Genomic DNA, 13,007 nt, shown 5'->3' on the forward strand with positions numbered 1-13,007 from the left:
GGTAAACATTCAATTATAATCTGTTTTAACCCAAAATGTAAAAAAATTCAACTTAAAATAAATTATAAGATTATATAATCATTTAAAGGGAGAAATAAAGCTTTTGAAGGCATAAATGACTATAAAAGAAGTTTTCTTCTCAATGAATGGTTTTTCCACACGTTTCTCAAGGTAAACATTCAATTATAATCTGTTTTAACCCAAAATGTAAAAACATTCAACTTAAAATAAATTATAAGATTATATAATCATTTAAAGGGATAAATAAAGCTTTTGATGGAATAAGTGACTATAAAAGAAGTTTTCTCCTCAATGAATTGTTTTTGCATCACGTTTCTCGAGGTAAACATTCAATTATAATCTCTTTTAACACAAAATGTAAAAAAATTCAACTTAAAATAAGTTATAAGATTATATAATCATTTAAAGGGAGAATTAAAGGTTTTGAAGGCATAAGTGACTATAAAAGAAGTTTTCTTCTCAATGAATGGTTTTTGCATCACGTTTCTCGGGGTAAACATTCAATTATAATCTGTTTTAACCCAAAATGTAAAAAAATTCAACTTAAAATAAATTATAAGATTATATAATCATTTAAAGGGAGAAATAAAGCTTTTGAAGGCATAAGTGACTATAAAAGAAGTTTTCTTCTCAATGAATAGTTTTTGCATCACGTTTCTCGAGGTAAACATTCAATTATAATCTGTTTTAACCCAAAATGTAAAAAAATTCAACTTAAAATAAATTATAAGATTATATAATCATTTAAAGGGAGAAATAAAGCTTTTGAATGCATAAGTGACTATAAAAGAAGTTTTCTTCTCAATGAATTATTTTTCCATCACGTTTCTCGAGGTAAACATTCAATTATAATTTGTTTTAGCCCAAAATGTAAAAAAATTCAACTTAAAATAAGTTATAAGATTATATAATCATTTAAAGGGAGAAATAAAGCTTTTGAAGGCATAAGTGTCTATAAAAGAAGTTTTCTTCTCAATGAATTGTTTTTGCTTCACGTTTCCCAAGGTAAACATTCAATTATAATCTGTTTTAACCAAAAATATAAAAAAAATTCAACTTAAAATCAATTATGAGATTATATGATCATTTAAAGGCATAAATAAAGCTTGTGAAGGCATAAGTGACTATAAAAGAAGTTTTCTTCTCAATGAATGGTTTTTGCATCACGTTTCTCGAGGTAAACATTCAATTATAATCTGTTTTAACCCAAAATGTAAAAAAATTCAACTTAAAATAAGTTATAAGATTATATAATCATTTAAAAGGAGAAATAAAGCTTTTGTAGGCATTAGTGTCTATAAAAGAAGTTTCCTTCTCAATGAATGGTTTTTGCATCCCGTTTCTCGAGGTAAACATTCAATTATAATCTGTTTTAACTCAAAATGTAAAAAAATTCAACTTAAAATATATTATAAGATTATATAATCATTTAAAGGGAGAAATAAAGCTTTTGAAGGCATAAGTGACTATAAAAGAAGTTTTCTTCTCAATGAATGGTTTTTGCATCACGTTTCTCGAGGTAAACATTCAATTATAATATGTTTTAACCCAAAATGTAAAAAAATTCAACTTAAAATAAGTTATAAGATTATATAATCATTTAAAGGGAGAAATAAAGCTTTTAAAGGCATAAGTGACTATAAAAGAAGTTTTCTTCTCAATGAATGGTTTTTGCTTCACGTTTCCCAAGGTAAACATTCCATTATAATCTGTTTTAACCAAAAATGTAAAAAGAATTCAACTTAAAATCAATTATGAGATTATATGATCATTTAAAGGCATAAATAAAGCTTTTGAAGGCATAAGTTACTATAAAAGAAGTTTTATTCTCAATGAATGGTTTTTGCATCACGTTTCTCGAGGTAAACATTCAATTATAATCTGTTTCAACCCAAAATGTAAAAAAATTCAACTTAAAATAAGTTATAAGATTATATAATCATTTAAAGGGAGAAATAAAGCTTTTGAAGGCATAAGTGACTATAAAAGAAGTTTCTTCTCAATGAATGGTTTTTGCTTCACGTTTCTCGTGGTAAACATTCAATTATAATCTATTTTAAACCAAAATGTAAAAAAATTCAACTTAAAATAAATTATAAGATTATATAATCATTTAAAGGGAGAAATAAAGCTTTTGAAGGCATAAGTGACTATAAAAGAAGTTTTCTTCTCAATGAATGGTTTTTGCATCACGTTTCTCGAGGTAAACATTCAATTATAATCTGTTTTAACCCAAAATGTAAAAAAATTCAAATTAAAATAAGTTATAAGATTATATAATCATTTAAAGGGAGAAATAAAGCTTTTGAAGGCATAAGTGACTATAAATGAAGTTTTCTTCACGGTGAATGGTTTTTCCTTCACGTTTCCGAAGGTAAACATTCAATTATAATCTGTTTTAACCAAAAATGTAAAAAAAATTCAACTTAAAATAAATTATGAGATTATATGATCATTTAAAGGTATAAATAAAGCTTTTGAATGCATAAGTGACTATAAAAGAAGTTTCCTTCTCAATGAATTGTTTTTGCATCACGTTTCTCGTGGTAAACATTCAATTATAATATGTTTTAACCCAAAATGTAAAAAAATTCAACTTAAAATAAGTTATAAGATTATATAATCATTTAAAAGGACAAATAAAGCTTTTGAAGGCATAAGTGACTATAAAAGAAGTTTCTTCTCAATGAATGGTTTTTGCTTCACGTTTCCCGTGGTAAACATTCAATTATAATCTGTTTTAACCCAAAATGTAAAAAAATTCAACTTAAAATAAATTATAAGATAATATAATCATTTAAAGGGAGAAATAAAGCTTTTGAAGGCATAAGTGACTATAAAAGAAGTTTTCTTCTCAATGAATGGTTTTTGCATCAGGTTTCTCGAGGTAAACATTCAATTAGAATCTGTTTTAACCCAAAATGTAAAAAAATTCAACTTAAAATAAGTTATAAGATTATATAATCATTTAAAGGGAGAAATAAAGCTTTTGAAGGCATAAGTGACTATAAATGAAGTTTTCTTCACGATGAATGGTTTTTGCTTCACGTTTTCGAAGGTAAACATTCAATTATAATCTGTTTTAACCAAAAATGTAAAAAGAATTCAACTTAAAATCAATTATGAGATTATATGATCATTTAAAGGCATAAATAAAGCTTTTGAAGGCATAAGTGACTATAAAAAAAGTTTTCTTCTCAATGAATGGTTTTTGCATCACGTTTCTCGAGGTAAACATTCAATTATAATCTGTTTTAACCCAAAATGTAAAACAATTCAACTTAAAATAAATTATAAGATTATATAATCATTTAAAGGGAGAAATAAAGCTTTTGAAGGCATAAGTGACTATAAAAGAAGTTTTCTTCTCAATGAATGGTTTTTGCATCACGTTTCTCGAGGTACACATTCAATTACAATCTGTTTTAACCCAAAATGTAAAAAAATTCAACTTAAAATAAGTTATAGGATTATATAATCATTTAAAGGGAGAAATAAAGCTTTTGAGGGCATAAGTGACTATAAAAGAAACTTTCTTCTCAATGAATGGTTTTTGCTTCACGTTTCCCGAGGTAAACATTCAATTATAATCTGTTTTAACCAAAAATGTAAAAAAAATTCAACTTAAAATAAATTATGAGATTATATGATCATTTAAAGGTATAAATAAAGCTTTTGAATGCATAAGTGACTATAAAAGAAGTTTCCTTCTCAATGAATTGTTTTTGCATCACGTTTCTCGTGGTAAACATTCAATTATAATATGTTTTAACCCAAAATGTAAAAAAATTCAACTTAAAATAAGTTATAAGATTATATAATCATTTAAAAGGACAAATAAAGCTTTTGAAGGCATAAGTGACTATAAAAGAAGTTTCTTCTCAATGAATGGTTTTTGCTTCACGTTTCCCGTGGTAAACATTCAATTATAATCTGTTTTAACCCAAAATGTAAAAAAATTCAACTTAAAATAAATTATAAGATTATATAATCATTTAAAGGGAGAAATAAAGCTTTTGAAGGCATAAGTGACTATAAAAGAAGTTTTCTTCTCAATGAATGGTTTTCGCATCATGTTTCTTGAGGTAAACATTCAATTATAATCTGTTTTAACCCAAAATGTAAAAAAATTCAACTTAACATAAATTATAAGATTATATAATCATTTAAAGGGAGAAATAAAGCTTTTAAAGGCATAAGTGACTATAAAAGAAGTTTTCTTCTCAATGAATGGTTTTTGCATCACATTTATCGAGGTAAACATTCAATTCTAATCTGTTTCAACCCAAAATGTAAAAAAATTCAACTTAAAATAAGTTATAAGATTATATAATCATTTAAAGGGAGAAATAAAGCTTTTGAAGGCATAAGTGACTATAAAAGAAGTTTCTTCTCAATGAATGGTTTTTGCTTCACGTTTCCCGTGGTAAACATTCAATTATAATATGTTTTAACCCAAAATGTAAAAAAATTAAACTTAAAATAAATTATAAGATTATATAATCATTTAAAGGGAGAAATAAAGCTTTTGAAGGCATAAGTGACTATAAAAGAAGTTTTCTTCTCAATGAATGGTTTTTGCATCACGTTTCTCGAGGTAAACATTCAATTATAATCTGTTTTAACCCAAAACGTAAAACAATTCAAATTAAAATAAGTTATAAGATTATATAATCATTTAAAGGGAGAAATAAAGCTTTTGAAGGCATAAGTGACTATAAATGAAGTTTTCTTCACGATGAATGGTTTTTGCTTCACGTTTCCCAAGGTAAACATTCAATTACAATCTGTTTTAACCAAAAATGTAAAAAAAATTCAACTTAAAATCAATTATGAGATTATATAATCATTTAAAGGGAGAAATAAAGCTTTTGAAGGCATAAGTGACTATAAAAGAAGTTTTCTTCTCAATGAATGGTTTTTGCTTCATGTTTCCCGAGGTAAACATTCAATTATAATCTGTTTTAACCCAAAATGTAAAAAAAATTCAACTTAAAATCAATTATGAGATTATATGATCATTTAAGGGAATAAATAAAGCTTTTGAAGGCATAAGTGACTATAAAAGAAGTTTTCTTCTCAATGAATGATTTTTTCATCACGTTTCTCGGGGTAAACATTCAATTATAATATGTTTTAACCCAAAATGTAAAACAATTCAACTTAAAATGAATTATAAGATTATATAATCATTTAAAGGGAGAAATAAAGCTTTTGAAGGCATAAGTGACTATAAAAGAAGTTTTCTTCTCAATAAATGGTTTTTGCATCACGTTTCTCGAGGTAAACATTCAATTATAATCTGTTTTAACCCAAAATGTAAAAAAATTCAACTTAAAATAAATTATAAGATTATATAATCATTTAAAGGGAGAAATAAAGCTTTTGAAGGTATAAGTGACTATAAAAGAAGTTTTCTTCTCACTGAATGGTTTTTGCATCATGTTTCTTGAGGTAAACATTCAATTATAATCTGTTTTAACCCAAAATGTAAAAAAATTCAACTTAACATAAATTATAAGATTATATAATCATTTAAAGAGAGAAATAAAGCTTTTGAAGGCATAAGTGACTATAAAAGAAGTTTTCTTCTCAATGAATGCTTTTTCCTTCACGTTTCCCAAGGTAAACATTCAATTATAATCTGTTTTAACTAAAAATGTAAAAAAATTCAACTTAAAATCAATTATGAGATTATATGATCATTTAAAGGCATAAATAAAGCTTTTGAAGGCATAAGTGACTACAAAAGAAGTTTTCTTCTCAATGAATGGTTTTTGCATCACGTTTCTTGAGGTAAACATTCAATTATAATCTGTTTTAACCCAAAATGTAAAAAAATTCAACTTAAAATAAATTATAAGATTATATAATCATTTAAAGGGAGAAATAAAGCTTTTGAAGGCATAAGGTACTATAAAAGAAGTTTTCTTCTCAATGAATGCTTTTTCCTTCACGTTTCCCAAGGTAAACATTCAATCAAAATCTGTTTTAACTAAAAATGTAAAAAAATTCAACTTAAAATCAATTATGAGATTATATGATCATTTAAAGGCATAAATAAAGCTTTTGAAGGTATAAGTGACTATAAAAGAAGTGTTCTTCTCAATGAATGGTTTTTGCATCACGTTTCTCGAGGTAAACATTCAATTATAATCTGTTTTAACCCAAAATGTAAAAAAATTCAACTTAAAATAAATTATAAGATTATATAATCATTTAAAGGGAGAAATAAAGCTTTTGAAGGCATAAGGTACTATAAAAGAAGTTTTCTTCTCAATGAATGCTTTTTCCTTCACGTTTCCCAAGGTAAACATTCAATCAAAATCTGTTTTAACTAAAAATGTAAAAAAATTCAACTTAAAATCAATTATGAGATTATATGATCATTTAAAGGCATAAATAAAGCTTTTGAAGGTATAAGTGACTATAAAAGAAGTGTTCTTCTCAATGAATGGTTTTTGCATCACGTTTCTCGAGGTAAACATTCAATTATAATCTGTTTTAACCCAAAATGTAAAAAAATTCAACTTAACATAAATTATAAGATTATAGAATCATTTAAAAGGAGAAATAAAGCTTTTGAAGGCATAAGTGACTATAAAAGAAGTTTTCTTCTCAATGAATGGTTTTTGCTTCATGTTTCCCGAGGTAAACATTCAATTATAATCTGTTTTAAAAAAAAATGTAAAAAAAATTCAACTTAAAATCAATTATGAGATTATATGATCATTTAAAGGCATAAATAAAGCTTTTGAAGGCATAAGTGACTATAAAAGAAGTTTTCTTCTCAATGAATGGTTTTTGCATCACGTTTCCCAAGGTAAACATTCAATTATAATCTGTTTTAACCCAAAATGTAAAAAAAATTTAACTTAAAATCAATTATGAGATTATATGATCATTTAAAGGCATAAATAAAGCTTTTGAAGGCATAAGTGACTATAAAAGAAGTTTTCTTCTCAATGAATGGTTTTAGCATCACGTTTCTCGAGGTAAACATTCAATTAGAATCTGTTTTAACCCAAAATGTAAAAAAATTCAACTTAAAATAAATTATAAGATTATATAATCATTTAAAGGGAGAAATAAAGCTTTTGAAGGCATAAGTGACTATAAAAGAAGTTTTCTTCTCAATGAATGGTTTTTGCATCACGTTTCTCGAGGTAAACATTCAATTATAATCTGTTTTAACCCAAAACGTAAAAAAATTCAAATTAAAATAAGTTATAAGATTATATAATCATTTAAAGGGAGAAATAAAGCTTTTGAAGGCATAAGTGACTATAAATGAAGTTTTCTTCACGATGAATGGTTTTTGCTTCACGTTTCCCAAGGTAAACATTCAATTATAATCTGTTTTAACCAAAAATGTAAAAAAAATTCAACTTAAAATCAATTATGAGATTATATAATCATTTAAAGGGAGAAATAAAGCTTTTGAAGGCATAAGTGACTATAAAAGAAGTTTTCTTCTCAATGAATGGTTTTTGCTTCATGTTTCCCGAGGTAAACATTCAATTATAATCTGTTTTAACCCAAAATGTAAAAAAAATTCAACTTAAAATCAATTATGACATTATATGATCATTTAAGGGAATAAATAAAGCTTTTGAAGGCATAAGTGACTATAAAAGAAGTTTTCTGCTCAATGAATGGTTTTTTCATCACGTTTCTCGGGGTAAACATTCAATTATAATCTGTTTTAACCCAAAATGTAAAACAATTCAACTTAAAATGAATTATAAGATTATATAATCATTTAAAGGGAGAAATAAAGCTTTTGAAGGCATAAGTGACTATAAAAGAAGTTTTCTTCTCAATAAATGGTTTTTGCATCACGTTTCTCGAGGTAAACATTCAATTATAATCTGTTTTAACCCAAAATGTAAAAAAATTCAACTTAAAATAAATTATAAGATTATATAATCATTTAAAGGGAGAAATAAAGCTTTTGAAGGTATAAGTGACTATAAAAGAAGTTTTCTTCTCACTGAATGGTTTTTGCATCATGTTTCTTGAGGTAAACATTCAATTATAATCTGTTTTAACCCAAAATGTAAAAAAATTCAACTTAACATAAATTATAAGATTATATAATCATTTAAAGGGAGAAATAAAGCTTTTGAAGGTATAAGTGACTATAAAAGAAGTTTTCTTCTCAATGAATGCTTTTTCCTTCACGTTTCCCAAGGTATTATAATCTGTTTTAACTAAAAATGTAAAAAAATTCAAATTAAAATCAATTATGAGATTATATGATCATTTAAAGGCATAAATAAAGCTTTTGAAGGCATAAGTGACTACAAAAGAAGTTTTCTTCTCAATGAATGGTTTTTGCATCACGTTTCTTGAGGTAAACATTCAATTATAATCTGTTTTAACCCAAAATGTAAAAAAATTCAACTTAAAATAAATTATAAGATTATATAATCATTTAAAGGGAGAAATAAAGCTTTTGAAGGCATAAGGTACTATAAAAGAAGTTTTCTTCTCAATGAATGCTTTTTCCTTCACGTTTCCCAAGGTAAACATTCAATCAAAATCTGTTTTAACTAAAAATGTAAAAAAATTCAACTTAAAATCAATTATGAGATTAGATGATCATTTAAAGGCATAAATAAAGCTTTTGAAGGTATAAGTGACTATAAAAGAAGTGTTCTTCTCAATGAATGGTTTTTGCATCACGTTTCTCGAGGTAAACATTCAATTATAATCTGTTTTAACCCAAAATGTAAAAAAATTCAACTTAAAATAAATTATAAGATTATATAATCATTTAAAGGGAGAATTAAAGGTTTTGAAGGCATAAGTGACTATAAAAGAAGTTTTCTTCTCAATGAATGGTTTTTGCTTCACGTTTCTCGAGGTAAACATTCAATTATAATCTGTTTTAACCCTAAATGAAAAACAAATTCAACTTCAAATCAATTATGAGATTATATGATCATTTAAAGGCATAAATAAAGCTTTTGAAGGCATAAGTGACTATAAAAGAAGTTTTCTTCTCAATGAATGGTTTTTGCATCACGTTTCTCAAGGTAAACATTCAATTATAATCTGTTTTAACCCAAAATGTAAAAAAAATTCAACTTAAAATCAATTATGAGATTATATGATCATTTAAAGGCATAAATAAACCTTTTGAAGGCATAAGTGACTATAAAGGAAGTTTTCTTCTCAATGAATGGTTTTTGCATCACGTTTCTCGAGGTAAACATTCAATTATAATCTGTTTTAATCCAAAATGTAAAACAATTCAACTTAAAATAAATTATAAGATTATATAATCATTTAAAGGGAGAAATAAAGCTTTTGAAGGCATAAGTGACTATAAAAGAAGTTTTCTTCTCAATGAATGGTTTTTGCATCACGTTTCTCAAGGTAAATATTTAATTATAATCTGTTTTAACTAAAAATGTAAAAAAATTCAACTTAAAATCAATTATGAGATTATATGATCATTTAAAGGCATAAATAAAGCTTTTGAAGGCATAAGTGACTATAAAAGAAGTTTGCTTCTCAATGAATGGTTTTTGCATCACGTTTCTCGAGGTAAACATTCAATTATAATCTGTTTTAACCGAAAATGTAAAAAAATTCAACTTAACATAAATTATAAGATTATATAATCATTTAAAAGGAGAAATAAAGCTTTTGAAGGCATAAGTGACTATAAAAGAAGTTTTCTTCTCAATGAATGGTTTTTGCTTCACGTTTACCGAGGTAAACATTCAATTATAATCTGTTTTAACCCAAAATGTAAAAAAAATTCAACTTAAAATCAATTATGAGATTATATGATCATTTAAAGGCATAAATAAAGCTTTTGAAGGCATAAGTGACTATAAAAGAAGTTTTCTTCTCAATGAATGGTTTTTGCATCACGTTTCTCGAGGTAAACATTCAATTATTATCTGTTTTAACCCAAAATGTAAAAAAAATTCAACTTAAAATCAATTATGAGATTATATGATCTTTTAAAGGCATAAATAAAGCTTTTGAAGGCATAAGTGACTATAAAGGAAGTTTTCTTCTCAATGAATGGTTTTTGCATCACGTTTCTCGAGGTAAACATTCAATTATAATCTGTTTTAATCCGAAATGTAAAACAATTCAACTTAAAATAAATTATAAGATTATATAATCATTTAAAGGGAGAAATAAAGTTTTTGAAGGCATAAGTGACTATAAAAGAAGTTTTCTTCTCAATGAATTGTTTTTGCATCACGTTTCTCGAGGTAAACATTCAATTATAATCTGTTTTAACCCAAAATGTAAAAAAAATTCAACTTAAAATCAATTATGAGATTATATGATCATTTAAAGGCATAAATAAAGCTTTTGAAGGCATAAGTGACTATAAAGGAAGTTTTCTTCTCAATGAATGGTTTTTGCATTACGTTTCTCGAGGTAAACATTCAATTATAATCAGTTTTAATCCAAAAGGTAAAACAATTCAACTTAAAATAAATTATAAGATTATATAATCATTTAAAGGGAGAAATAAAGCTTTTGAAGGCATAAGTGACTATAAAAGAAGTTTTCTTCTCAATGAATTGTTTTTGCATCACGTTTCTCGAGGTAAACATTCAATTATAATCTGTTTTAACCCAAAATGTAAAAAAAATTCAACTTAAAATCAATTATGAGATTATATGATCATTTAAAGGCATAAATAAAGCTTTTGAAGGCATAAGTGACTATAAAAGAAGTTTTCTTCTCAATGAATGGTTTTTGCATCACATTTCTCGAGGTAAAATTCAATTATAATCTGTTTAACCCAAAATGTAAAAAAATTCAACTTAAAATAAGTTATAAGATTATATAATCATTTAAAGGGAGAAATAAAGCTTTTGAAGGCATAAGTGACTATAAAAGAAGTTTTCTTCTCAATGAATGCTTTTTCCTTCACGTTTCCCAAGGTAAACATTCAATTATAATCTGTTTTAACTAAAAATGTAAAAAAATTCAACTCAATATCAATTATGAGATTATATGATCATTTAAAGGCATAAATAAAGCTTTTGAAGGCATAAGTGACTATAAAAGAAGTTTTCTTCTCAATGAATGGTTTTTGCATCACGTTTCTCGAGGTAAACATTCAATTATAATCTGTTTTAACCGAAAATGTAAAAAAATTCAACTAAACATAAATTATAAGATTATATAATCATTTAAAAGGAGAAATAAAGCTTTTGAAGGCCTAAGTGACTATAAAAGAAGTTTTCTTCACGTTTCCCGAGGTAAACATTCAATTATAATCTGTTTTAACCAACAATGTAAAAAAAATTCCACTTAAAATCAATTAGGAGATTATATGATCATTTAAAGGCATAAATAAAGCTTTTGAAGGCATAAGTGACTATAAAAGAAGTTTTCTTCTCAACGAATTGTTTTTGCATCACGTTTCTCGAGGTAAACATTCAATTATAATCTGTTTTAACCCAAAATGTAAAAAAATTCAACTTAAAATAAATTATAAGATTATATAATCATTTAAAGGGAGAAATAAAGCTTTTGAAGGCATAAGTGACTATAAAAGAAGTTTTCTTCTCAATGAATGGTTTTTGCATCACGTTTCTCGAGGTAAACAATCAATTATAATCTGTTTTAACCCAAAATGTAAAAAAATTCAACTTACAATAAATTATAAGATTATATAATCATTTAAAGGGAGAAATAAAGCTTTTGAAGGCATAAGTGACTATAAAAGAAGTTTTCTTCTCAATGAATGGTTTTTGCATCACGTTTATCGAGGTAAACATTCAATTATAATCTGTTTTAACCCAAAATGTAAAAAAATTCAACTTAACATAAATTATAAGATTATATAATCATTTAAAAGGAGAAATAAAGCTTTTGAAGGCCTAAGTGACTATAAAAGAAGTTTTCTTCACGTTTCCCGAGGTAAACATTCAATTATAATCTGTTTTAACCAAAAATGTAAAAAAAATTCAACTTAAAATCAATTAGGAGATTATATGATCATTTAAAGGCATAAATAAAGCTTTTGAAGGCATAAGTGACTATAAAAGATGTTTTCTTCTCAATTAAAGGTTTTTGCATCACGTTTCTCGGGGTAAACATTCAATTATAATCTGTTTTAACCCAAAATGTAAAAAAATTCAACTTAAAATAAATTATAAGATTATATAATCATTTAAAGGGAGAAATAAAGCTTTTAAAGGCATAAGTGACTATAAAAGAAGTTTTCTTCACGATGAATGGTTTTTGCTTCACGTTTCCCAAGGTAAACATTCAATTATAATCTGTTTTAACCAAAAATTTAAAAGGAATTCAACTTAAAATCAATTATGAGATTATATGATCATTTAAAGGCATAAATAAAGCTTTTGAAGGCATAAATGACTATAAAAGATGTTTTCTTCTCAATGAAAGGTTTTTGCATCACGTTTCTCGAGGTAAACATTCAATTATAATCTGTTTTAACCCAAAATGTAAAAAAATTCAACTTAAAATAAATTATAAGATTATATAATCATTTAAAGGGAGAAATAAAGCTTTTGAAGGCATAAGTGACTATAAAAGAAGTTTTCTTCTCAACGAATGGTTTTTGCGTCACGTTTCTCGAGGTAAACATTCAATTATAATATGTTTTAACCCAAAATGTAAAAAAATTCAACTTAAAATAAATTATAAGATTATATAATCATTTAAAGGGAGAAATAAAGCTTTTGAAGGCATAAGTGACTATAAAAGAAGTTTTCTTCTCAATGAATTGTTTTTGCATCATGTTTCTTGGGGTAAACATTCAATTATAATCTGTTTTAACCCAAAATGTAAAAAAATTCAACTTAAAATAAATTATAAGATTATATAATCATTTAAAGGGAGAAATAAAGCTTTTGAAGGCATAAGTGACTATAAATGAAGTTTTCTTCACGATGAATGGTTTTTGCTTCACGTTTCCCAAGGTAAACATTCAATTATAATCTGTTTTAACCAAAAATGTAAAAAGAATT

The sequence above is a fragment of the Theobroma cacao genome, chromosome 5 (assembly GCF_053813885.1).
Source record: "Theobroma cacao isolate CCN51 chromosome 5, ASM5381388v1, whole genome shotgun sequence".
Lineage (NCBI taxonomy): Eukaryota > Viridiplantae > Streptophyta > Magnoliopsida > Malvales > Malvaceae > Theobroma > Theobroma cacao.